Raw genomic sequence first — 26149 nt, 5'->3', positions numbered from 1 at the left:
AATAGAAATATGAGTAAAGAATAAGAGAAGACTCACTGAAGTATAAACTTCGGATACATCTCAAGGGGAACTCATAAATACTTTAGAAGTACATTCCCATTTCATTGCTGGAAAATAGCTTTACTTGTCTGGGTCATATAGCAATTCAGAGACTGATAATCACTTCTATCAAAGGCACGAAATAGGGGCTGGGGAGAGAGACAAACATGAGGACTGAGTTTGGATCCCCAGCACCCACATAAAACCTGAGCATGGCTATTCACTTCTAGAATCCCAGGGGTGAGAAGAGAGGGCAGAGAGGAAGATCTCTGAAGCTCACTGGCCAGCCAGTAAAACCCATTGCCTAGCTTCAGATTCAGTGAGCGCTCCTACCTCAAAAAATAAGGTAGAAGGGCTGAAAGACGACTTTGCAGTTAAGAGCATGTGCTGCTCAATCACGACAACCAGAGTTTGAATTTCAGCACCCAAGTTGGGCAGCTCACAAATCCTGTAACTTCAACTCCAAAGGATTGACGCCCCTCATTGCGCCTCTGTGGACACACACACACACACACCCCATCTTTTAAATAACAGGTAGAGAGCAATAGAGGAAGACATTGACACTGATTTCTGGCCTCCACACATACATGTACACACATAGGAACACTTACATACATATATACCACACACATCAAAAAACCAAAGCAAAACAGCAACAACAACAAAAATCCCATAGCATAGAGTTGCCATGTGATAGGTTAATGAAGCTTTTCTCCTTAATACAGTTGCCATTAGTTGAACTCTTCCAAGTTGATAATGATTCTCATTTCAGGTACAGAAATGACAATCTGGCTATAAAAGCTTAATAGGAATATAGCAATGAAAAATAAAAATTTAAAACTACGCTGAACTTAAAAGTTAGGTAATATTGAAATGGTGAGGCAGCTGAAGAGGCTGAAAAAAAAGAGATATGGATTAAGAAACTCCTACAAATGGAAAAATAAAAACAATGGAAACTTCCTAGAGAATGAGGGCTTGGCAGCCCAGCCTAAGAAAGGAATGGGAGCAAGTCCCTGCCCTGAAGGATGAGGTGGGTGGGATTCACTAACACAGGAGGAGGGATGGAGAGACAAAATCATAACCACAGCAATGATTTTCAGCATTGAAAAGCCTAAATTTAGAGAACAATTTGTGTGCAGTACACCCAGAACACAACGAACAAAATAAACCTAATCAAAAATCTTAGGTAAAATTCTTTAAATTATACATCTTCATAGATATTTATTTATCTACTTTTCCATGTCTGAAATACTCTAAAAACTCAAAATAGTAAGTTTCATTATCATTAGTGGTCACCAATTTCACTCAGCCTCAAAACCCAAGTACGTTTTTGAATATCCACCAAAATGTGTAGAAGATCCAGATTTTGACCATACTGGTGAGGGTAAAATAAACCACCAGTAACCTGTGAGGTGATGCTATCCAGATACTTAGAAAACATAAGAGAATGGGCCACTGTTAAACTAGCACAGTGAGCAGGAGGCAGATGAGCTGCCTGCTGATGACCCATTTATCTTGATTAGGACAGCACCTAGTCCAGCACAGCTGAAGCATGGCTTTCAGCACAAGGAATTTAGAGATGATGCACACTGCTGGCAGAGTCCAGAGCAGTTATTAAGCTCTGAAAGCCAAACCACAGCATATCACCTGCTTGTGAATGCTTTAAAATATTTGAACTCACTGGATGGGAAAAACAAAACACACAAAGTCAATATGTTTAAGGCTCAGAAGTAATTTTTTCTCAATGATAACCTAATTTAAAATTAACAATCTAAATAATGATGTTTTATGATCTAGGTTACACTGTAACTTCTCTTCTACAACCTCCCATGTTATAGCTAACATGAAGTTAATATTAAGCTTCAAACCACACCCTTAAAAAAAAAAAAAACCCTGCAAATCTAAATTCTCTAACGTTTGCCAATTTATTTTAGGATGTTGAAAATGTTTTCAGCCTGAAATAACAAATTTCTCTATAGAACACAAGAGCTGAGGGAATAAACTTTGTCTCTCACCTACCAGTTATATGTATGAAGCATTATTATAGCTATCAACTCACTCATTTGCAAACCTCAGAAATCAGTCCGAACAGCTGAGCTGGCATGACACTTTAGTCATTTTTAATAATGGTATCTATTTATTTATTTATTTATTTACTTATTTATTTATTTATTTATTTATTTATTGATTGATTGATTGATTGATTGATTGATTGGGTTAGTAGAGTATGTGCCGTAGCACTAATGTGGAGGTCAGAGGACAATCTACAGGAGTCGGTTCTCTCTTTCCATCATGTTGGTCCTGGGGATTGGACACAGGTCAAGCACCTTTACCACTGAGCCATTTTGCCAGCCCCTAGTTTAACCATTAAAATTTTTTTTTCTTTTAATCTTTGAGAATTACTTTAGCCCTCTTTTAAATCAGAAAATTGTTCCTAGAATGTTGGAGCTCTGTCTAGTTCCAGCTAGTCAGCACGATGACAGAACTGCAGGGAACCCTGCCTTAAAACTTGTGACTTCACTTTTCTTGGCTAGTGACTGCCTATGAATTAGGACACAGTCTGCAGTTCAATGGGGCAGGAGCTGGTATTTCTGTGGCAGTCAAGTAGTTTATTACCTTTGGAATAGTTTTCTTTCTATTCCTTATTTGAAAAAGGGATCATACTTCCAAATGGTGTGACCTAAATATTCTCTTGGGATTTTCAGGGGTGAGGGGAACTAAGTCTACACTACCAGCTGCATTAGCTGATGGGCAGTATGCATTTTCTGGGAAGCACTGCCACACAATCACATTGGATCTGCAATTCTGAGAAAGTTCCCATTCCACCATCTACTACTGTCAGCAAGTTTTCTTTCTATACTTGGTGCACTAATGGAGGACAGATTCTAAATGTAAAGCTTTCAGAATGTATTAGCTCCCACATGTGTCTTTTTGATCAGGCACAGGACTACACATGTAGACATCTAAAGGTCTGGGGCATAAAAGTGTCAGGTTCAGATTTAGAGATAGGGTTATTGTAGCCATTGTTTGTATTCCTAATCCAGAGATGCCCAACCAGGAGCACTTTAGATTTCTGGCACTATAATTACTGATCATAGCTTTATTGCTTTATTTTAATGTACAGACTAATAGACACCAACAAATTACTTCTATTCTACATTTGTTTCTACTGAATAAATTCAGGATAGATACTTCAGAAGCAAAGATATGCAATGTATAAATTATAGAAAAACTTTGTGACACAGTGCTCAATGACTACACAAAACTTCACATATAAATAATTATATATAGCATAAGGCCATCTGGCACCCACACTCCTGGAAGTTGTGGCTTTGGCCATTTCACTTCGATGTATGCAACTCTTCATTTCGCAGGATTACTCTGTGTTCTACTAACATGGTTGTGGCAGGGCTGGTCGGCATTGTAAAATTTAACTAGGTAGAGTAGTATGGCCAGGCCCTTTTCTGTCTCTAAGTTCAACTTTTAGATTTAAGATAGGATACCTGCCTGGTAGGCATGGTGGTTCATGCCTTTAACCCCAGCACTCAGGAGGCAGAAGCAGGTGGAGAGATCGAGGCTAGTCTGGTCTACATAGCAAGTTCCAGTTGCAGGGGACCTGACATCCTCTTCTGACTTCTAAAGGCACCCTCACACATGTGGCACACATTCATATAGATACATACATATAAATAAATATAAATATTAAATAAGTAAAATGATAGAGAGTGGTAACTGTCAAGATCAATACATCTTTTACAACACACATAATATTTAGAGGATACTAATATGATATCTAGTTCAGGTCCAAGTTTTAGGTCTCACTATTTTTCAGGTTTGAGATTCAGCTCTGGGGCTGAAAAGATGGCTCAGCAGTTAAAAACACTGCCTGCTCTTGCAGAGGACCTGGGTTCAATTCGCAGCACCCATATGGTGGCTAACAACTGTCCATGACTCCAGTTCCACTGGATCTAACAGCCTCTTTGGGCCTACACACAGGCAATATAGTCATACACATAAAATAATAAATTAGTTTTTTAAAGACTCAGATCTGCGTGAGAGATAGATCGTTGTTCCTTGCCACTTGACCTAGTCATGTCTGCCATGTGGTGCGTCCATGGGAACCTAAGACAAGGTGACCATTGGAACAGCAAACTGATTGGCTTAAGAGGTAAAAAAAGAAATGTGATCTGCAGAGAGCAATCTGGTAACCACCAAGAGATGCATGAGGAGCCTCAGAGACACAGCCCACAAAGCACAGACTTCCTACAAGAATGACTGTGTGTAGGTGCTCATAGACACCATCCCTGAGAGAATAACCCAGGCCTCCTGATAGAAACATACCTATGAATGTGAGTGATGGATGGACCTGTCCAGATCATCTATCTGACTTACTTGTAATGAGATCATAAACTTGAAAAAGAATGGCATTATTTATAAAAGAAATAATAAACAATGATGTCCAATTATAAGGAATGGATTAATAAATCACAAAATACCTAAAGAGAATTCTATGCAAATGTTTCATACAGTTGTTTTTGAAGAACACTTAATAAGACAAGAATGATTAATGCTATTATAATTATAAATATACACACATTATCTATGCAGCTGCATAGAAAACAAAACACCTTCTTGGAAGTGTATACATCCAAATGCCAATACTGATCTCTTTTAAATGCAGGTAAATCACTGAAAGATTTTTCTGCAAGTGAAGATATTATTACACTTATAATCAGAAAAATTAGCTCTCTTTAAAGTGAGATTTCCTAAATTTAAAGCAGCATTCCCTAACCCAACACTATTTTACCTCAGGTCAACCCTTCAGAGTCCCAGCTGAACAATGCACGGAAGGGGTTTTGCAATAGCACAGTACATGTCTCTGCTGTGAATGGGAATGAAACCAGCCACACAAACGTAATCCTAAAACCAGATCTTTAAAATCCAATCTCCGAGCACTTTGGAGTGCCCAACAGCAGTACAGCACTTGCTTGCTATGCCCAGTGCCCTGGGTTGGATCTCCAGCACTGAAAAAAATAAAACCTACTGATATATGATCCCAATGTACCCATAACGCCCCAATGCTTTCCTGATTGCATCTGAGAAGATCCACTACTCTGAAAGGAAAGATAGTGGCTCCAATGTCTTAAAGTAAAAAGGATCTTTCTTTTTCTCTAATAGCAGAAGCTCCCCTAAGTCTATGGGGCTGACTGAGGATCACCCCTGAGGGATAACCCTCAGCACTTCTAACCTGGCCAACAGAAGTGGCAGAAAAGCAGAGAAGCCTGGCACTATTTAAGTCCTCAAGGCTTGCAGGAAGAAGCTAGTGACTCATTTTTGATGCCATGGGATATAGGTAGTGCACAGATACTTTACCAGATTTTTCTATCCATTAAGTACAATTAAAAAATAATAAAACACCTTTGATTATAATGCAAAGTATCACATCTATAATTATGGTGCATCTATTCTGCACTAAGCACTTGGCTGAGTACTTAGGGCTAACACAAATCAGTTTTGTGACTTTTTAAGTCCAGATTTAGTGAGAAGACAGCACATATATACAATATTTGAGAAATAAGTTCTAACAAAAAGATTTTAAAAATAGGGCCAGGAGTTCTTAGTATTTCAAATGAAAAGATGAACTTCCTCAAAATAGCTCTAAAAAGGAACCTAATGGGGCTGGATGGCTCAGAGGTTTTACACACACACACACACACACACACACACACACACACACACACACGCATAATCAAAAGGTAAAAATTAATTTTTTAAAGGTATATAACAGTTTTTTTAGTAGAAAAAGAAAGCAGTGGGAGTGTCAGCACTCACTTGTCATCCCAGTATTTGGGAGACTACCTCAAATGTGGGAGGCTCTCCAATTTGAGAGTAGGCTGGGCAACACAGCAAGCTCCTGCCTGAAAAAGATTAATAAAACAAACAGCTGGAAAAAGGAAATGAGCAGGAAGAGAGGAGCAAGAGAAAGAGGAGGTAGGAAATGTCACAGAGCACTGAGGCCTATGTGAATCTCCATCATGATTCTAAGCCACCTCCCATTTTAAGAACAATTTAAATTGTCACAAAACAACTTTAAGACCCTGGTCCACCTTCCAGCAAGGCCACTAGCCTAAGTCACTTCTCAACAAACACTACCATGGGTGTACTTGCTGAGCATCTCTCAGGGCCTTGAAGGTTAAGGAGAGAGAAGTATGGCAAAGACCAGGGTTTGGTGGACAAAACATTTTTAAGATAGAGAGGTCCTGAGCAAGTACCGAAATGGTGTGAGGAAAACTCAATAAGGATGAAGGAAGCAGAGGAGAGAATGGCTGAGTAGTCATTTGATGTGAATTTGTTTCTGAATATTATAGTGTGGATGCTTAGGCATGCAAGTTTAATTTTTGTTCAAAATCAGGGGGGAAAACCCTACATGAATAGATCCCTAGATTAAATTTAGTATCAGACTTAATTTTTACAGTCAAGAACAATGAAATTGTCTGCTCCTATTTTCTGGATCATGAGAGCTATTCACATTGAGATGTCTAACATTTTGCTCATTGTCAAAAAAACAGCTCTCAAGTGCTGACATGAAGGATTGTGCTTTATTTTACACTGTGCACACCACTGCAGTAACAGGCCCGCTGCATATGAGAGCAGACGCTGGAAGCTGGGCTCCTCTCTTCTTCTGGTTGATTTGACACAGCAGTAGCATCCAACTTAAATATCAATGAACGCCTGTTTGAATATTTCTCCAGTCTTATTCACAGTTACAGATCAGGACAATTTCTTTCTTCTATTAACTGTCGCTTATTGAACTAAGCATTATTTCAAACAAAAGAAGAACTAGTCATTGCGAAGTAATTCCTTTTTTAGATACATCATTAAACTTAACAAAGGCATTAAACACTTCTGATTATTGAAAAATTAAACACACCTAAATTATTCAGTCTCATTCTACACGTAGCCAAAATTTAAAAATACCTTATCAAATGCTTCCTAAAAGGTAGACTGAAAAAGCATTCTTCCTCAGCTCTTTTTCTGCTTCAAAAGCTCTAAGCAGCTCAGTACAGAATTGGAAGTTAAAATGAATTTTAAAAAGGTAGAATAAGTAATTATCTTTAGGCTGATTCTATCAGTTCTAATCTCTTTACAACCAAACTGAGTCAGACAGAGGAAGGGTGGGACCTGCACACTCACCACAACCTACATGGATCACCTCACCTTTACAGCAGTAAAAAAATGAGACCACAGGCTATAGTACAGAGTCTGCTGTATTTTGAATATTAGAAACTTAAATGTTAAAATATAAGTATTTGGGGCAACTCATTGCATTTTGCCTGTCTTTTGCTATGAAGCTAGTTTATAGAAATTTTAAAAATTCGTATTTTCACTGCTTATAAAGTCAGCACTAAAAGGAAAAACTAAGAGGAGGGGGAGGGTCTGCCCCGCTGTCCCTGTGGTTCTGAAGACGGGTGGTACTCCACACACTAAAGGAACTGTATTTATTGTGTGGAGCACCTTACTCTCAATATAAAGATTTCCATGTATGACTGGTAGTTTCTTCATCTTGATTTCTAAACAAGGCTACAAATTAAGAGTCAGGGCAATTGTTTTCCTTCTTTTGTCCCCAGAATCATGAGTGATTTTTAACAAAAGCCTCTTGAGGGCAAGCACTCTGCTTTTTATTTTAAAATTTTTATTGAATTTTTGTGTATTTCATACATACAGAAAATCATCTTTATACCCCCTTCCCCTTCGGCATCCTCCCAAAGCCCCCTCCACTGGAATTCATACATTTTGTCATTTGTGTTAAGGCCTATTATGTAAAGTTAACATTCCCAGATGTCCCTCAGTACAAGTTCATCCACTGGGATCTTGTCTATCTAGAGTCCCTCCCTTTAAAGAAGATCAACTCTTCCTCACCCACCAGTAATCAGCTGCCAAAAAGTCTCTGAATAAGATTAGGGCTGCTGGTCATTTTCACAGTTCTGTGTTGGGTTTTTGTCTGCTTAAGTTTGCATGGGTCTTGTGCATGCTGACACCATTACTATAGGTTTGTATGAGAAAGGTCCCAGGTGCTTGTAGGACTATTTCTCTATAGTCATGCACCTCTTCCCTGGTTCTTACAATCTTTCTATCCCCTCTTCCACAATGGTCCCTGAGCCCTGGGTGGGTGAATTTTAACAGAGGAGTCCTGTCTAAGAACCTACACTCTGCTAACTCTTATTCTCTGCATTTTGGCCATTTGTGACCTTTTGTGTTCCTGGCTCTGTTGCATGAGAAAGCTTCCCTGATGAGAGCTCAAAGATGCATTAGTGTTCTCTTCATCCTTTGTTCTATATTCCGTGAGCTAAGGTGTACTGGTTGCATCCTAGAGGTGCCACTAAGACTTGGGCAATTCACAGACAATCACTTTGTGGGACTAGTTGTGGAACTCTATAATTACCTTGGTCTTTTGAAAAAGAAACTTCTTTGATGGGTGGTGGCTGGGATACTTGTCTATAAATTTAAGGATCCCTATTTTGTACACAATAAGAAATTACATTTGTCTAGGGATGTGACAGCCTTGGAGTTTTCTCTAAGATCTATGACCTCTCCAACTATGTGTATTTGGTTTGGTTTACAGTGTCACACATGTGTTTCCTCCCATTGAGTGGGTTTTAAGTCCAATTAGGTAGCTGTTGATTACCCCCAAGATAAAAGCACCACTACTACACTGTTGTTTGCTGTGATGGTCACTGATGTGGTTTTAGGCCTTGAAGTTGGTAGGTTCATTTTTAGTTTTTTAAGAGTTCTCCACACTGCTTTCCATAGGGGTTGTATGAGTTTGCAATCCCATCAACAGTGAATCAGCATTCCCCTTTCTCCACATCCTCACCAGCATTTGTTATCATTTGTTCTTTTGATCTTAGCCAGTCTGACTGGGGTAAGGTGAAATCTTAAGGTGGTTTTTAATTTGCATTTCCCTAATTACTAAGGATGTTGAACACTTTTTAAGATGTTTCTTACCCATCTTTATTTCTTCCTTTGAGAACTCTGTTTAGATCTTTAGCCCATCTTTTAATTGGGTCATTTGTTTTCTTGGTTCTTTGTTTTTTGAGTTCTTTATATATTCTGGATGTTAAACCTCTGTCAGATGTATCACTGGTGAAGTCCCCCCCACCATGGGTTTTCTCTTCACTTTCTTGAATGTTTCCTTTGCTGTACAGAAGCTTTTTAGTTTAAGCACTCTGGCTTTTATAAACTTGCTACCCAGAGGTCTCAGCAGACACAGGAGAGGAAAATGAGAAACAGGAAAACTCAAAGCTGCTACACAGATGCAGTCAAAAGGTGTTTCTATGACCAGTAATGGAAGTTCTGGAGGTTCCCATGCTCACTGAAAGTTCTAGAAGTTCCAATGCTCACTTGGTATCATAAGCAAAGAGACACTAAAAGTTAAGAGTTCATTTGTGCATCCTTACCCAAACCTAGTGCAGGCCTCAGAGACCAATGGCTATTAACTAGAATTGGCTGAATTTACTGAAAATACCAAAAGCTCAATCCAAAAAATTAAGTAAAATACATGAAAAGCTTAAGATTCTAAGTGAAAACACAAATAACACCCCACATTTTTGTATGACATGTCCCATACCTCACTATTCAAATTACTAATAGAGACTTGTTTTGTAAGAACAACTATATGCTGGGAGTGATAGTACACACCTTTAATCCCAGCACTTGGGAGGCAGAGGCAGGGGGACCTCTGTGAGATTAAGGATAGGCTGGTCTACATAGTGAAATCCAGGTCACCTGGGGCTATAGGGAGACCCTGTCTCAAAAATATGATGGGGGGGGAAGAGAGAGAGAGAGAGAGGAGGGAGAGAGAGAGAGAGAGAGAGAGAGAGAGAGAGAGAGAGAGAGAGAGAGAGAATGAGAATGAGAATCTTTCCCCAGTCCAGGCACAGGAACTTCTAGAGTAATTTTCTGAGTGGCAGAGGTGACAGGAACAACTTTTGCTATGTTTGATCTTAGTCTCTGGTTCATGGCACAGAGCTTCAAAACCCTTAGAACCTCCAGAGTATCTGTATTCTTAGTTGCATAGTTGAATTGCAGGACAGTAAGCTAGCATCTAGTGTGCTGGAGATGCTTAATATAAGGGGAAACTATACATTTGGTGTCAAGAGTGACATGAGAATAAAAAATGGTTGACAACCCCCGCCATCCTGTACAGGTACGTTAACTATTTTGTTTTACTAAAGAGTACTGAAATATAAGAACTTATGGCAGATTTTAATATTCTTTAAGAGTTACCAGCTTTTCATCCCTTACTGTGACTATGAATATGAATTTCCTTTGTTGTGACATGAAAGAAAGCAGCATCCTGGCCTGGAGAGATGTCTCAGTGGAAGCACTGGCTGCTCTTGTAGAGGACCTGGGTTCGAGTCCTAGCACCCAGATGGCTAACTGTCTCTAACTGCAGTTTCCAGGAGAATCTGCTTTTTCTGACCTCTATAGGCACTGCATAACACAGGTGCACTTACATATACAGGCAATACACTCACATACATAAAAATATTTTTTTAAAAAAGCTAGCATGCTACCTATTTTGCTGAGTTACTGGAAGGATTAAATGAATATTAGTATGTGTCTTGAAATTGTAAGGGTATGTTGTTTTGCTAAATCTAAAACATCTACAAGTTTATTATTTACTTGTAAAGGGGCTAGGTTATTCTGCACACCATTGACAACAGAACTTCATGCAGCATGTGGCTATGCACCACTTACACTCTGGCTGGTATGAATTATGAATACAGAACTGCATTTTATTTTAAATGGCACATAAGGTTAGTGGTACCACATGGAACAACGCAAGTTGGGAGTGTCAAAAACACCTTTCCACTGTAAAAAATTAATATTTCAATAAATAAGCTTGTATTTGTTTTGTTAGTTGAAGATTTTTACTCTTCAGTGTGAGATAGTACAATAGAAAAATTAAAGGTAACTTGGAGAAATAAAATCCTACTTATCTTGTAACTATCCAGTGTGAGGTCTCCAGAAAAATCAACAGCACACACTAAACACTGGCATATAGCAAGTGCTTAGCAAATGCCAAAGGATAAAGGTGAGCTCACCCTTTTTAGTACAAATCAATTAGGTGTTATCCTTGTCCTCCAACAGACAACTCTACTTCCCTAGCAACCTCAACATGAAATGTGTCCTTTGAGACAGAAAATGTATGAGAACCAACCCTTTCCTCAAAATGTAATCTACTTGAAGGAAACAGTCAAGAGAAAAGTTAACCAGTAGGAAATAAAGATTCAGTCTGACAACAGAAAACCATCATGGGAAGTTTATAATTAAAAACCAGAGAACAAGGAAAGGCTTAGGGGGCCAGAGAACTTGTTCTATAGGTAAAGGCACTTGACGCCAAGCCTGATGACCTGGGTTCTATCCTCAGAACCCACAGCATAGAAAGAAAACCAACTCCTACAAGTTTTTCCTGAACCTCCATACATGCACTATGGCATGTATGCGTTCACACACACACATTCACACAATAACTAAATAAAAAAAAATGTTTTTTTAAAAAAGTAAATATCCAACTTAAAAAATCTTTTTTAAGAGAAAGGACAAGCTATTAAAAAGAGGAGACACTTCTCACAGTGTCTTGAGAGGGCCACACAGAAGAGGCAGGATTAGAACAAGGTGTTGGAGGACTGCAAAGTTTTACACACAGTGGCTTTGCTGATTGGTTCAACCAGAAAAGTAGCTTGACTGTGAAGGGCCTTAAATGATAGTCTAGGAGCCTGAATGTGAGCCTTCAGGGTAAACAATGGGGAGTTACTGGAGCTAGAGGAAAAAGCAGTCTCTGAGGGTGTAAACAAAGTATTTAATTATTCACTCACTCTCAGGAAGCATCTGGTGCTTACTGTATGTCAGGAATATTGCTAGGTGGGAGAATTACAATGATGGCTGTGGCATAGTCCTAACCCAGCAAGACCTACACAGTAGCCAGGAGAGAGAGAAAGAAACAAAGACAACACAATGTGACAGATGCTTACAGCAGAGAAAGTGCATACAAGTACAGGAAAAGGCTTGCATCTGGAGGAGGGTGGAGAACAGGGCCAAGGAAGGTTTCAGTTTGGCCGAATCACTGAGGAATCACTGTTACACTTGCAAGTGTGCAAATATAGAAAAAGATGAAAATTTTAGAGCAGAGCATTAAAGGAAAATATTGCATAGCTATAATTCAGGATTGCTTATAGTCAACATTTACCTTCTCAATTCTGATCTCAGGAGATTGAAATATTGATAATAAATAAATTAGAATGAACAGAAGCAATACAGAACAAAGAATAAAAGCAGTTAAGTAAGCTGAAGGCATTTGAAACTATTAAATAAGTTTGACATTCCAGGTTAAAAACACATTAAGAAAAACTAATTAGGTTACCAGCCATGAAGGTTTTTATTAGGCAGGATATGATTTTAGCATTTTTATCTAGCAGAAAGTGTACGTAATAACCATGCAAAACAAGACCAAGGGAGGGGGAAGACAGAAATCATGCTTTAGAAAATGTGCTACAGGGAAAAAAAAAAAAGCCTGGCTTTTAAAGGAATTCAAGTCTACTTACTTAAACTTGACAACCGAGTTGATTACAATCACACATGAATGTACCATCTTCATTTTACATCCACATTTTGCTGATTAATCTGGTGCATGAGAAATTTTCTATCTTTCTGTTTGTTTGTATGCTGGTGTATGTGTGGGGGGAGGGTGTATGCACACATGTGTGCAGGTGCATATGCTAATATATATGAGGTCTCATATAATTCAAAGTATAATTTGGAAAAGAAAACTTAAAACATATATAACTTAATGAGATACTTGCATTCATGGACATTTTCCCCAAACAATGACAAATTTTGCTAGCCCCAAACCTATACATAAAATATCATGTGGGCCAAGGCTATAGCTCAGATGGAGAGTGCTTTCTAGCATGCCCAAGACCTTGAGTTCAATTTCTAGTGCCAGGGGAAAGAGAGAGAGAGAGAGAGAGAGAGAGAGAGAGAGAGAGAGAGAGAGAGAGAGACATCCTTTAAGACCACACTCACATTATCAGTAGCAGCTTGGTTTGTAATTGCTATAAATTAGAACCTACAAGTGAATGGCTTAATGAACTGTATATCCCCACCATGGAATACTTCTGTTACACAGAACAGACTATTGTTGCATATAGCAAGCTAGATGAATCTTGAAAGAATTATAAATTGAAAAAAATTAAATGCTATATTATTGAATTTATTTAGTATATTTTCTTTTTAAAAAATGTTTTATTTATTTTTAATGTGTTGAGTGTATCATTCGTAGGCAGGTGCACCCATGTCATGCAGTGCCCGCAAAGGTCAGAAGAGGATGTTGGATCCCCTGGAACTGGAGTTATGGATGGTTGTTAGCCATCATGTGGGTACTGGAAATTGAACCTGGGTCCTCTGCAAGAGTAGTCAGTGGTCTTAAGTGCTGAGCTATCTCTTCAGCCCCATTTAGTAAATTTTTTCTAAAGTATTTTCTTTATTATTATTTTATGTGTATGAGTGTTATGCCTGCATGTACATAAGTGCATTGTGTTGTGTAGTGCCTGCAGAAGCCAGAAAAGGGCACTGGAGCCCTTGGAACTGGAATTAAGGATGACTGTTAGCCACCATGTGGGTACTGGGATTTGAACCCAGGTCCTCTGCAAGAGCATCCACTGCTCTTAACCACTGAGTTATCTCTCCAGAACCTTATCTAGTATTTTCATTTTTTGTGTATGAGTGTATTGGCTGCATGTATTTAAATACACCCATGTTGTACAGATGGTTATTAGCTGCTATGCAGGTGCTAGGAATTGAACTCAGGTTCTCTGCAAGAACAGCCAGTACTCTTAACTGCTGAGCCCCCTGTATTATTAAACTTTTATAACGTTCTTAAATATGACAAAATTATAGAAGGGACAATTAATGGTTGCCAGGGATTCAGAAGATGGTATACATGGTTGGTGGTGAGGCTGTAAAAGGATAAATGTAAGAGGTTTCATGGTGAAGGGAATGTTTGGTATCTTGATTAGGTCTAGACAACACCCTGGATGTGGCAGTAAACTACTGTTTACCAAGATGCTAGCACTGGGGGAACCTGATAAAGGCTACATAGGCTTTTTCTGTATTATTTTACATAACTGCTTGTAAATTCACAATCATCTCAATAAAAACTTCAATTAAGAAAAAGGGAAATGGTTCAAGTGTGTAAAATTGCTTGTCACATAAGGACCTGAGTTTGAAACCTCGGAACCTGAGTAAAAGCTAGCTACTGTAGCACTAGTGTCTGTGATCACAGTGCTCCAACAAGGAGATGGGAGGTGAAGACAGCAGAATTCCCAGAAACTCACAGGACAGCTAGCCTGGTCTACACAGCTGCAAAACAATAAAGAGACCCTGCCTCAAGCAAGGCGGAAGGGGAGGACCAACTCCAGAGAGGCTGCCCTCTGACCCACACACACTAAAATTTTCAAAAATTGTGGTTAGAGATGGCTTAGAGGTTAAGAGCACTGGCTGTTCTTGCGGTGGCCCATGATTTGGTTCCTAGCACCCACCTGGTAGCTAACAATGCTTTGTAATTCCAGTTACAGGGACCCCATACCCTTTTCTGAGTTCCACTAGCATTTCATGTATGTGATACACATACATACAACTAGACAAAACACTCACACATGTAACTTTTTTTTTTTGAGACAGGGTTTCCCTGTAGCCCCAACTAGCCCAGAACTCCTATATGGAGTCCAGATTGGCCTCATCTGACAGAAATCCTTTGTCTCTGCCTCCCGAGTGCTAGGGTTAAAGGCATGTGCCTCCACACCTAGCCACACACATAAAAAAATTTTAAATACATTAATAAATTTAATAAAACTTAAAAATTCAATTAAAAGTATACTTTAGCTGGGAATGATGATGCATTTCTGAAATATCAGCACTGTAACGGGTAAGACAGGAGAATCTCAAGTTCAAGACCAGCCTGGGCTATGCAGCAAGAACTTTGTTTCAAATAATAGTACTAATAGTGGGAGTAGTAGCAATTTATTCAAATAACAGTGGAAACCTGAAGAGATGACCACTAAAATGTGTACAAATATTCTAATTACATTACTGAAAGTCTGGTTTACTATACATTCAAGGTCAAAATAAGGTATGTAGTGTCCCATTTTATTTATATAATTTGTGGTTCCAATAATAGTCTCCGGATTTTTTTTTTTTTTTTCAGTCTTCTTGAGACAGGGTCTCCTTGTAGCCCCAGCTGGCCAGGTAGACCAGACTCACTTTGATCTCACAGGGATCTGCCTGCCTTTGCCTCCCCAGTGCTAGGATTAAAGGTAGGCACCACTGCACTCAACAGACTCTTGGGATTTTAACAGCATTTTTCCTACTACAAAACTTCATGGAGTTTACATGTTTGTTTGTCTTTAATTAGCTGAGCATACAAAAAGTATGGCAATTGAGCATCCTTAATCTGAAAACCTGAAATCCCAAATCCTCCAAAATCTGAATCCTTTGAGTGTTATACCGACTCTCAAAAAGTTAAGTTTCAGGGGCTAGAGAGATGGCTCAGCAGTTAAGAGCACTGGCTCTCCTGGAGAAGGTCCAGGTTCAATTTCCAGCACCCACATGGTGGCTAACAACTGTAGGTAATTCCAGTTCCAGGGGATTCAGTGTCCTCTTCTGACCTCTGTGGGTACTGCCTGGCACAGTTGCACTTACATACATGCAGGCAATATACTCATACACATAAAATAAAAATAAATAATGAATAATTTTTTGTTTCAAGAGACACTATACATTTTTTCTATTTGCATTTTCAGATTAGAGATGTTCAGTGAGCAAAGTCTATTCAAATATTACAAACTAAACAAGTCTGAAATCTAAACACTTCTAGTCCCAAGCACTTCAAATAAGATATTCAACCTATACTAAACCACAACAGACAAGCCTATCAAGTTTGCACAGTGTCACATTTCTGAAGCCTGGCCAAGCTGGTCCTGGTACCTGATGGCTGCCTACAACTAGTTTCAGAAAGAGCATTATGTAAATTCATCTCTGGTTATAATCCAGACAATTAATGTTAAATGAAGATGAATCAATCTGTTGGAATTTTTCTAATTAATCTTGTTACCAGGGAATTTGACAAATGAATTATTTATCTAGCAAACAGAAAGGAAATTTTGGAAAAAAGAAAACAAGGTTTTCACTGAAGCATGAATAAGCTGTTATAAGGTCTCAGACCAGCTTACAAAGGCAATTTTGAGAAGGGATTATTAAAAAGTGTAGGTAAATAATATTTCAAAATGAAAATTCAAGAATTCAGGGCTGGAGAGATGGCTCAGCGGTTAAGAGCACTGACTGGTCTTGCAGAGGACCTGGGTTCAATTCCCAGCACCCACATGGTGGCTATGAACCGTCCTTAACTCCAGTTCCAGGGGACTCTGAAGCCCTCTTCTGACCTCTGCTGCATTGCACAACATGGGTACACTCACATACATGCAGGCAATACACTCATACACATAAAATAAAAATAAATAAAATATTTTTTAAAATTCAAAACTCTTTCATTCTTCATGTAGTAGTATTCAATTAGTCACACAGAAAGACTTAAGTCCCTACCTAATGTTGAATAGTTTAGGGGAGAACCATTTTCTCCCAGAATGGATATAGTCCCATTATATGGCAAGATAGTTGATTTATGTGTTAATCTCATTTATGGAAAACTGTGTTCAAAATTCTGAAGAATATTTTGGAAAACTGATACTTGACAATGTGACAGACTTCATACTGACACTTATCTTCCAACAGCTGAGATGGACACTTAAGCAACGTTATTTTTCATGGGCCTCAAATCAACAGCAGTCCTTGTGAAGTCCAGTTAGTTTTGATTCCTTATTGTTTTCTTAAAATGGTCTCTGCTGCTTATTAAATAACAGTAAGTAGAAAATCCCATCAGTGCCTGGCTGAGAGTCAAGGTAAGATTCAATGAGACTACTTATTCCAGCAGATGTCACAAGAGATTTTCAAATCATTCTTCTATTTATTTGTAACAATGGAGGGGAATATTCTTAATAATAAGTTTAGACTTATAATGGCACATAAATTGTACCCAAGATAAAAGTACAAAACACAAGGCACTTTATCAGAAAATGAAAAATAAGAACTTACTAAAATGGTAAGTCTTGAGTCATAAATTAGTCTGCCACAAATAATTTATTTCATTATTGCTAAGTATTTTACATAAGTTATCTAGTAAACTGTTTCAAATTCATGACCAAAGCTTTCTTAGAAATCACTAGCTTATCTCTGGAAGGGAGTATCTTTCAGGCGCATGTTTTTTACACAGCAAGTCAATGGCAATGGCCAACTCTATAAATCTGGGTAAGTTCATCAAGTAACAAACATGTAGTCAAGCAAAAGTAAAAGCTAAATACTAGTCACTTCACATTCTTCCTTAATGTGTATGGAACATTTGCACATGTTTGTCTATATATCAAGATTTCTAGGATACTCTTCTTCAGGTCGGATGTCTTACCTTTCCCAACCAGGCTGGAATGTTTATCATTTTTTTAAACATTTTTATTTATTATTTTTATTTTATGAGTACAAGTATATTGCCTGCATGTATGTGAGCACACCCATGTCATGCAATGCTGCGGGGTTCAGAAGAGGGCTTCGGATTCCCCTGAAACTGGAGTTAAGGATGGTTTGTAGCCGCCATGTGTGTACTGGGAATCGAACCTGGGTCCTCTGCAAGAGCAGTCAGTGCTCTTAACCGCTGAGCCATCTCTCCAGCCCGTTTATCATTTTTAAAGACAGAGGTTTCATTATAGAATCCAACACAGCCTATGGCACTCCCTCATGTTGTCACTCCTTAGGCCTAGCAGAATTGGACACAGAGTAGGTGACTAATGAGTGCTGACTGAAACTAAAATGAATCATTTTCTGCAAGAAGTATCTTTTGAAATAAGGGGTCCAAATGGGAGTACATACAGTAGGAGTCCAACAAATATCTAAAACATCAAGTATCTACAGCTTCTTCACTTTGGACTCCTGGTTATACCTAGCGATAAGATGTAATCGCCAACTAACTCACCCTTGCTTTCCATGTATTTAAGGGTACAAGTCAAAAAGGATAATTCCCTGTGTTTAGGTTTTCTGTAAAGGTATGAACATCAAAATGCCTATTCAAGTGTTTATTTTGGTTATGACATTGAGAATTCATTAATGGTGCATCTATTACTAGTATAACTCATTTTTCCCTCAGAAAGTAATATATCTTATTGCATTAAGGACAACTTCCAACTTCAATACTTTGAAGATACTTCAATACTTTGATTTAAAGATATAGGAATATCACCATTCTATAGACCCCTCCTCCGAGGAGAGTAGGATCTAGAAACTCTCATCATCAAATTATTTTTTCTTCTTATTGAAGAACACAAAATTAAGTAAAGCCCATCAAACTTGAAATCAACCATAATTTCTGAACATTGACAGCTTGGATATATGCAAAGATTAAGTGTTAAATTTAAAGAATCTATATTGTATGAACCAGAAACCAGTGAGTTCCTATGAACATGAAGTATTCACAGGAAATACATTTTCAGAGGAACAACTCTTTCTCATGGCTATTTAATTTCTTGAGGGTTAATCAAACCATCTGAACCAATGATAAGTGGGGCTTCCTCCTGTTAGCAAGACCAGACCACTGTAACTGTACCCTAAGTTCCCCACAGTTTCTATCATATGTCTGGAAAATCCAGCCTGAGTCATGGGTGAAGCTCCAATGTGCACAGAGAACAGGTGGTTAACAAATGAGTCCCCAAGGGCAGGGCTGTGACAAACTGTGAGATGTGCAGCATCCTAAGAGCTTGCTGCTCAGCTCCTGCTGGCTGCTGCCTTATTGAGACCCTGTATTCTAATTCCTTCCAGACCTCACCATCGTGACACAATAGAGGGAATCTTTGATTCAGGCAGGCAGTATGTTTACGTGGCTTGAACACCTACATCTTCAGGAGCCAAGAATTTCAGTTTTCTCCCCTTATCCCATAGGGTAAATTGTAATACATTTTTTGAGAAGACAGCACATTCTTGCTGAGAATAAAATATAAACAGAAAGAAAATTCCTGATGTTCTAAGAGCTGTGAAAATCAGTATTAATAGGCTCTAGAGACCACAGTCCAATTCTCTCCTTTTAATAAATAAGAAAACAAATACCCAGGGGAGTTAGTGACTTGCTTATGGGATATGCACTTGCCTGGTAGCAGAGCCAAAACTACAACGGGAGCCTCTTGATACCTTTATAAAAGACTGTTTGTTAGTTCACATCTACTATCTTCCTCCTTTCTGCTCTTTTCTAGTCTTTCTGCTTTGGTAGTCTGGGGACAATTTCAAATATATTTTTGTTCATTTGTTTTGTTTCTTTGAGCAGAGTCTCTTTCTGTAGCCCAAGATGGTCTAGAACTCACTACAGAGAGCTCAAGCTACCCTCAAATTCATAGCAATTCTGCCTCAGCCTCTAGAGTGCTGGGACAGGAGGGACAGACCATTATGCCCAGCATGATTTTGTTTTAAAGTGTGATTACTTTTAGGCAGAAAAGGCATCTTAAGGAGTTTATTTACAAGCTGCATTTGGATAAATGGTAAGGATTAAATGATTAGCACTTTACAGCACTTTCTTCATGTGTTAACTAGCAAATACATTAAATAAAATGATCCCTGGGTACCACCAGGTGTCCACGTGGGGGACCATCAGTGCTTTCCATATTTGTTGGAGTCTCACTGTGTGAGAAAGCCTGCTATTCCAAATGCAATCATTGTATTCATATTCAAGAACTGTTTTACATTTTGCAAGTCTTTCTCTTCTGTCTCCTGCAATATAACACTATTGATCTTTACCTCTTAAAGACCACAGTTTATTAGGGTGTGTTTACCCAAGTATCCTACAACTTTTTGGTTAGTGATTAATGTTTGTCTAATGTAGATCACAAGAAGCCATAGTCTATCTTAAAAGGCCTATAATTATTTTCCTGATGTCCTTCCTTATAATCTCTTGCAAACATTGAGCTCATAATATTTTTCCCTGAATCTAGTTTGTATACATAATTATTTTGACTAATCTACTGAAGACCAATCAGTAATTTTCAGAACGGTTCATAAAATAAAATGTTCTAAGAATAAAAATAAAGATAGATATTACTACATCTAACCCTGAGTCAGGCCCTACTGCAGGGACTTTACTGTGTTAACTTACTTAATCCTCACAAACACCATGAGGTGGGTCCTTAGAACACTCCATTTTACAGATGGCCAAAATGAGATCTGGAGATTAACTGTGGTGCCAGCACTGAATAACCTCTGGCTATTAGTGAGGACACATCACTGCCTTAATCGTCCTCTCATGAGCCTCACCATCAGAGTGAAGTTCCAAGGACTCTCCCTGGGTTAGACCACTGCAGTTAATCTTGAACTGAGACACAGGAGGAGAGTAGGATCTTAGAAATATATGCTTTACCCTCTCTCCCTAAATGATACTGTTAATAATAAATAAATAAATAAATAAATAAATAAATAAAGGGTTGGCAAATGTGAGATGGCTCAGCAGGCAAAGGTATCTGCATCAGTTCAATTCCTAGAAACCACATGGTGAAAAGAGAAACATGACTCCTACAAATTGTCCTCAGACCTCCATTGCTCCATGGCACAAGCCATCCCGGGCCCTGCCAACACACACACACACACACACACACACCTCCTGAACTAAGGAGGTTTGAGTTTTCCAAAGAGCCAGGCAGAATGAGTGGCCCACACCTATAATCCCAGCACTCTGAAAACTAAGGTAGGAGGACTGACAAGGATTTGAGCTCAACCTGGTCTAGAGTTCCAGGCTAGCCAGGGCCAAACAGTGAGACCCTTGCTCTAAAACAAGCAATAGGAAAAAAAAAAAAAAAAAAGCCTAAAAAGAGGGTGCACACTAGGGTGCACAAGATTATCTATAGGCATACTCAAGAAACTTTAAAATTTGAATTGTTGCAATCCAAACCCTGGATTTTTAAAAGGAGAATGCTATCTTCCAAATGTTATAGGGTTTCTCAAGGTGATAAGATTTAGTGCTAGATTTCATAATTTTTACTTCTCAAGTTTGGAATGGAAGAAAAAGCATGTAACTGGCAGAATTCCAGATATCATTCATCCAATGTTTCAAGTCTGTTTTTTTTTCCTTAAATATTTTATTTTATTTTATTTTATGTGTATGCACGTATTGCCTGCATGTAGGTAAGTGCACCTGTGTCGTACAATGCCTGCAGAGGACAGAAGAGACTGTTGGATCCCCTGGAACTGGAGTTATGGACAGTTGTTAGCTGCCATGTGGGTGCTGGGATTCAAATTCAGATCTTCTGCAAGAGCTGTCAGTGTTCTTATCCACTGAGCCATCTCTCCAGCCCCTCAAGTGTGTTTTTAAGTGTAAAGTGGCGTTTCTATGAAAAATTGCATTCTAAGATCCAGTCCAGGACCAAAAAGCCTGCACAGTAAGTACTCTGGTAGCCCCAGTTCAAATATAGTCTCACTTTCATACATCATTTTATGATAAAACACACACCAACTCTAAATTCTTTCTGGAACACTAGACATTAACATCTATATTTTATGCCCTGGAAAGGAGCTTTATTTTGCCTTTCCAATCAGAGAGATGTATTGGTTTTGGTGGTGTTGGGGCTAGGGAGGGTAGTTTCAGACTAAGGAAAACAGGGTTAATGCCTAGGATATCAGCAATCAGTGCATTTGTATTTGAAACAGGCTAACTGCAGAAATCAGACATACTGTGCGGCTGTCATGCAGAGTTCCTCTGCGCCGCCCCCCTTGCATGCTTCACTGGGAGCTCTGTACTTAGAGCCCTGTGTGTACAGCATTTGGCACCCATCCAATCACCAGGCACTACTCAGCACATAAATGCTTCACATGACATGACCAAGAGTTCAAACACTTCCATATTTTACATATTTTATAGCATTAAAATTTTATAATCCAATCTCTATTGACAATTTATCATCAGCCACAAATCATTATATGACTCATAATAAACTATAATGTTATCAAGACTATGAATAAAAAAATGATCAGCAATGTAGCTAACATTTATTAGTCTATGAAGTAAAAGGCACTCTAAACTATGCAAAGAAAAAAGAAAAACAATTCAGTCAATGAATATCCAAAGCAGTTCTAAGTTTGAAGAGCACCATCATGTGACACTCCCAATACAACAATGGTAACAGAGCCCCAAAAGATTAAGATAATTCCATTGAATTACTTAAGTGGCAATGTGAGAAAGCATCTCCGTGCTCTGAAACCGTCAAGCACATAAGCTGTAGCTCCTGACATCTTTAGACGCAATCCCCTTCCTCAGATTTCCACTCCTGGCATCAACATGACCAGCTGGTGGCTAGCACATCACTTCCTGCAACTCCATGAAGCTTGATATCTCTTCATCTTACAGTTTTACCTCCATCCCCACCCCCTACAGCTATCTGATGTTAAAGTTTTGCCATGAAATTGTTACTTAATTCTTCAAACACACCTTGGCCACTGGTGTTCTGTTTCAGAGCGGTCTTCCCCTTCAGTACAGAAAGACATTACAGAATAGTTTCCATATGGAAGAAGGAATTAACACAGGTAAGCTGAAGGTCTGAAGGCAACTGTCCAAAGTGACATATAATTCCACAGATGTTTATACTCAAGAGTAACTCTATAATAAAGTCTACTTTATCATCAATTTAAAATAAAGGCTTGTTTTCCACTTTAGACTTAAGTAAGGTAAGGAGTTACCTCTCAAAGTAGATGAAAAAAACATCAGAATATAGACCATTCTAAAATCTTGCTATTTGAAAGGGGTCAGATATGGGACACAATTTGCCAGATGGTTGGCATCATGCAGAGTATGAAAATCTATTTAAATAGACCTCTGGTTAACAGCATGGAACATATTCCGTTTAAAAAATGGCAACAACTGGATTTTTAAAAATCAACTAAAGTGATTAAATTTTTCAAATTTAAATTTACTTTGTCAATTATTATAGCTAAGAAAGTAGCAGTTATGATTTAATACAGACTTAGCCTAATACTCTAGGTCTTATGATTACTGAAGTTTTTATTAAACCGAAATTGGTAGGAGGTTCTTTAAATTTATATCAGGCCCATTCTAAGAATTAGCTTGGTTTACTCCATTTGTAAATGCAGCAACAGTGTAGATGATTTTCTAGCTGAATGCTAGCGGCCTCCTCCTCCTTTCCTTCTCTTATGCTTTCTATTATCCCTGCTTCAGATCTCCCTCCAAAACCAGTAGAGGTAAGAATTAACAGGATATGTAATCCTTCCCAATTTAGAGTCTTCTGTATGATATGTAACACACCAAATTCAGCACCTTTTCCTTATATAATAATAGAGAGAAAAGAGGAAAAATACTTTGGTCAAAACAGTTTATGTTATTCTCAGTGGTTAAAGACTATAAACCTTCTCCCTTGTAAACACGTTCCTAACAAACAGAATGCATTTCTGATCGAAAGCCCATTTTTACCCAGAGCAGGTGAAACTATGCACAATCAACCACAATCATATATACTTTATATATTTGACAGATTTTTTTTCCATTTCTAATACATCAGAGAAATTAGATTTCCTTTTACATTTTTAAGGGGTGGGGCACTGGGGGTGGACTTAAGGCCTCACATGTCCTAGGCAAGCCTCTACCACTGAGCTGCAAATTCCTTCCCCCCTTCTGCTTTTACTTTCTAATCTTGAAATCAAATAAGCAAGAGTTAAAGTCTGCTGTAATATGATATTGTTACATAAAAGTTTCCTCCTGGCATTTACAAACACCTCCTCCAAATCCTCCACATTGTTACTGTAGGCAAATTGAACCTCTAAATAAGAAGGTTCACTGATTATAGACATACCTGAAAAACAATGCAGCAACCAAAAGATATAACCTTTCATTTCATTTCCCTTGGGTCTTATCTAATCTCAGACTTTCAACACCCTTGATGCATGCAAAGGAAGGGTTGGAAGGCAGGTGTCTGGTTAGACAATTGGCTTACTATTTTACTTAATCTGATACAAAATAACTAGGTGTAGTGGCTTCATAGTGCGCTGCAGCCTCCAAAGCAAACTGTAGGAAAGTACACATAGCATGCTCTGCAACACCCAAAGACACTGATTTCAGACACTGTTCTTGCTTCCATGTTGCCATTTTCGGTAACTGTTTCTCACGCATCAGAAATGAAGGTACTTCCACAGCAATAGACCCCATTCAAAAGAAGTATTCTTCTACTTTCTCTTTAAATAATAATAAAACCCCCTAAAACCCAGTTCTAGAGAAACATCTGTGAAAATGTTTATTTTCTGTGTAAGAAAATCAGACCAAAAATGCACACTAACCCACTATTAATTTTACACATATTTGTCAATCTTTAAAAGTTGTAGGACTGTGCTTCATTCAGTTAAACTCAACGACAAAGAACAGCGATCTCTGCTACTAAATCACATCTTGAAATATGCATGACTGTAGTGTCCCCGTGTTACTTCCAGTGGTAACTGACACGCCCCGAATTTAACTGTACCAGACAGTTCTATCTGTCCCATCGCTGGTCAAACACTGCTGCTCTGTTTCTATTCATTATATATTATACAAGGCCTAAACACGGCCCAGTATGACGAGGGTAAAAAAAAATCCGTATCTTCTGCTAGCGGTGATGCATTCAAGATCTCTTTCGCAGTCCAGCCAGTCCAGGAGCACTAACACGAATTTTATGAAACAGCTAAAATATGTTGTTCCCTGCAAGCTCATCACTCTCAAGTCAAGAGAACACTAGGCCCTCTGCAGGTTTTCCGAAAACCTAGTAAAAACCAAGCGTTATCCAAACCTTGTAAACCAAACTTCCCAAGAGCCTTGTGCAATGATCAATAACCTTGGCTACACTACCATCCAAATGCACGGTCCTGGAGACCAATGAAGCAAAAAACCCAGGCAAAGGGTAGGCTGAAGCCCAAAGCAACTACAGCGCTTCTTCTCCACCGCCCTCTGCCACAAGGAGAGAAACGAAGGCAGGAAAGTGGACCAGGCTCACCAGCTCCGAAGATGCTCCTGTGACCTCTGGCTGAGCGGCGAGAGCTGGGCCGAGAAGGCGCTAGTGGCGCTGCCGCGGCGCGAGCGGACTCTGTCCCTGGTGCATTCCTAGCATTCCAGCACAATCTGTCGCCAGCCTCCAAGCTGGCAGCGCACGTCCCCGATGGACACACACACCTGACTAACGCTGTGCCCGGAGCAGCCGCGGTGCCCCAGCTGCCCTCGCTGGAGGTCTGTCGCTCTCAGCCTCCTAGCCGCCAAAGCCTGGCAGAGCCCCAGGTCCCCTCGCCTCCCGGAAACCGGGATGGGGCGCCCGGAGGAAGGCAGGCACCCCTGACCGTCCGACAGGGTGCAGAGGCTCCGCTCCAACTCCCGGCAGCGCGCGGAGGAAGCCGCGGCGCGGGAGGAGCCGGGAGGCACCGCGAGGCTCGGGCTGGGGACCGGGAGCCGGCGGAGGAGCGCGAGGTTTGCGGCGGCAATCCGGACGCGCTGGACCCACCGGGCAGCCGGGACGCGCGCGAGTGCTGGCAACCCGGCCCCGCGACGCGTGGGAGGCAGCGCCGGGATGCTGCTTGGGGCCGGAGGGCCGGCCGGGCGCCCCGGAGAGAGGGTGGCGGGGCCAGGCGCCGAGCGGGGCTCAAGTTCGGGGCTGGGGGCGCTGGCGCGGGAGAAGTGGCCGCGCGTGGGGCAAAGTTGTGCGTCGCCGGGGGGAGGGGAGCGCCGCCGGAGCACGAGGCCAGGCGGGACCGCGGCGGGGACCGAGCGGCCGGGGCAGCGCAGGGAGACTCCGGTCCAAGCCCGGTCTCCGTTCCAAGCGGCGGGCAGCTCGCGCCCCCCGAGTCCCCATGTCCTCCCGCCCGCCCCGCACACTTACTTTCCAGCTCAGGCAGCGGCCGTCGTCGCTCCAGGGACCTGGGACATTCGTGCAGATGGGTCGCAGCTGCG

General features: G+C 39.9%; 1 long non-coding RNA gene across 1 annotated transcript in view; it reads right to left on the bottom strand.

The window, feature by feature from the left end:
• LOC103741622 overlaps positions 1 to 26149 on the bottom strand; it is a 70525-nt gene extending 44376 nt beyond the window's left edge. Inside the window, exon 1 of the long non-coding RNA XR_001872674.1 lies at positions 26079 to 26149. This is a non-coding gene — a long non-coding RNA (uncharacterized LOC103741622). The remainder of the gene's footprint in view (positions 1 to 26078) is intronic.

Source organism: Nannospalax galili, unplaced genomic scaffold (genome assembly GCF_000622305.1).
Source record: "Nannospalax galili isolate Female #2095 unplaced genomic scaffold, S.galili_v1.0 scaffold640, whole genome shotgun sequence".
NCBI lineage: Eukaryota > Metazoa > Chordata > Mammalia > Rodentia > Spalacidae > Nannospalax > Nannospalax galili.
This window is presented reverse-complemented; position numbering and strand designations above follow the sequence as displayed.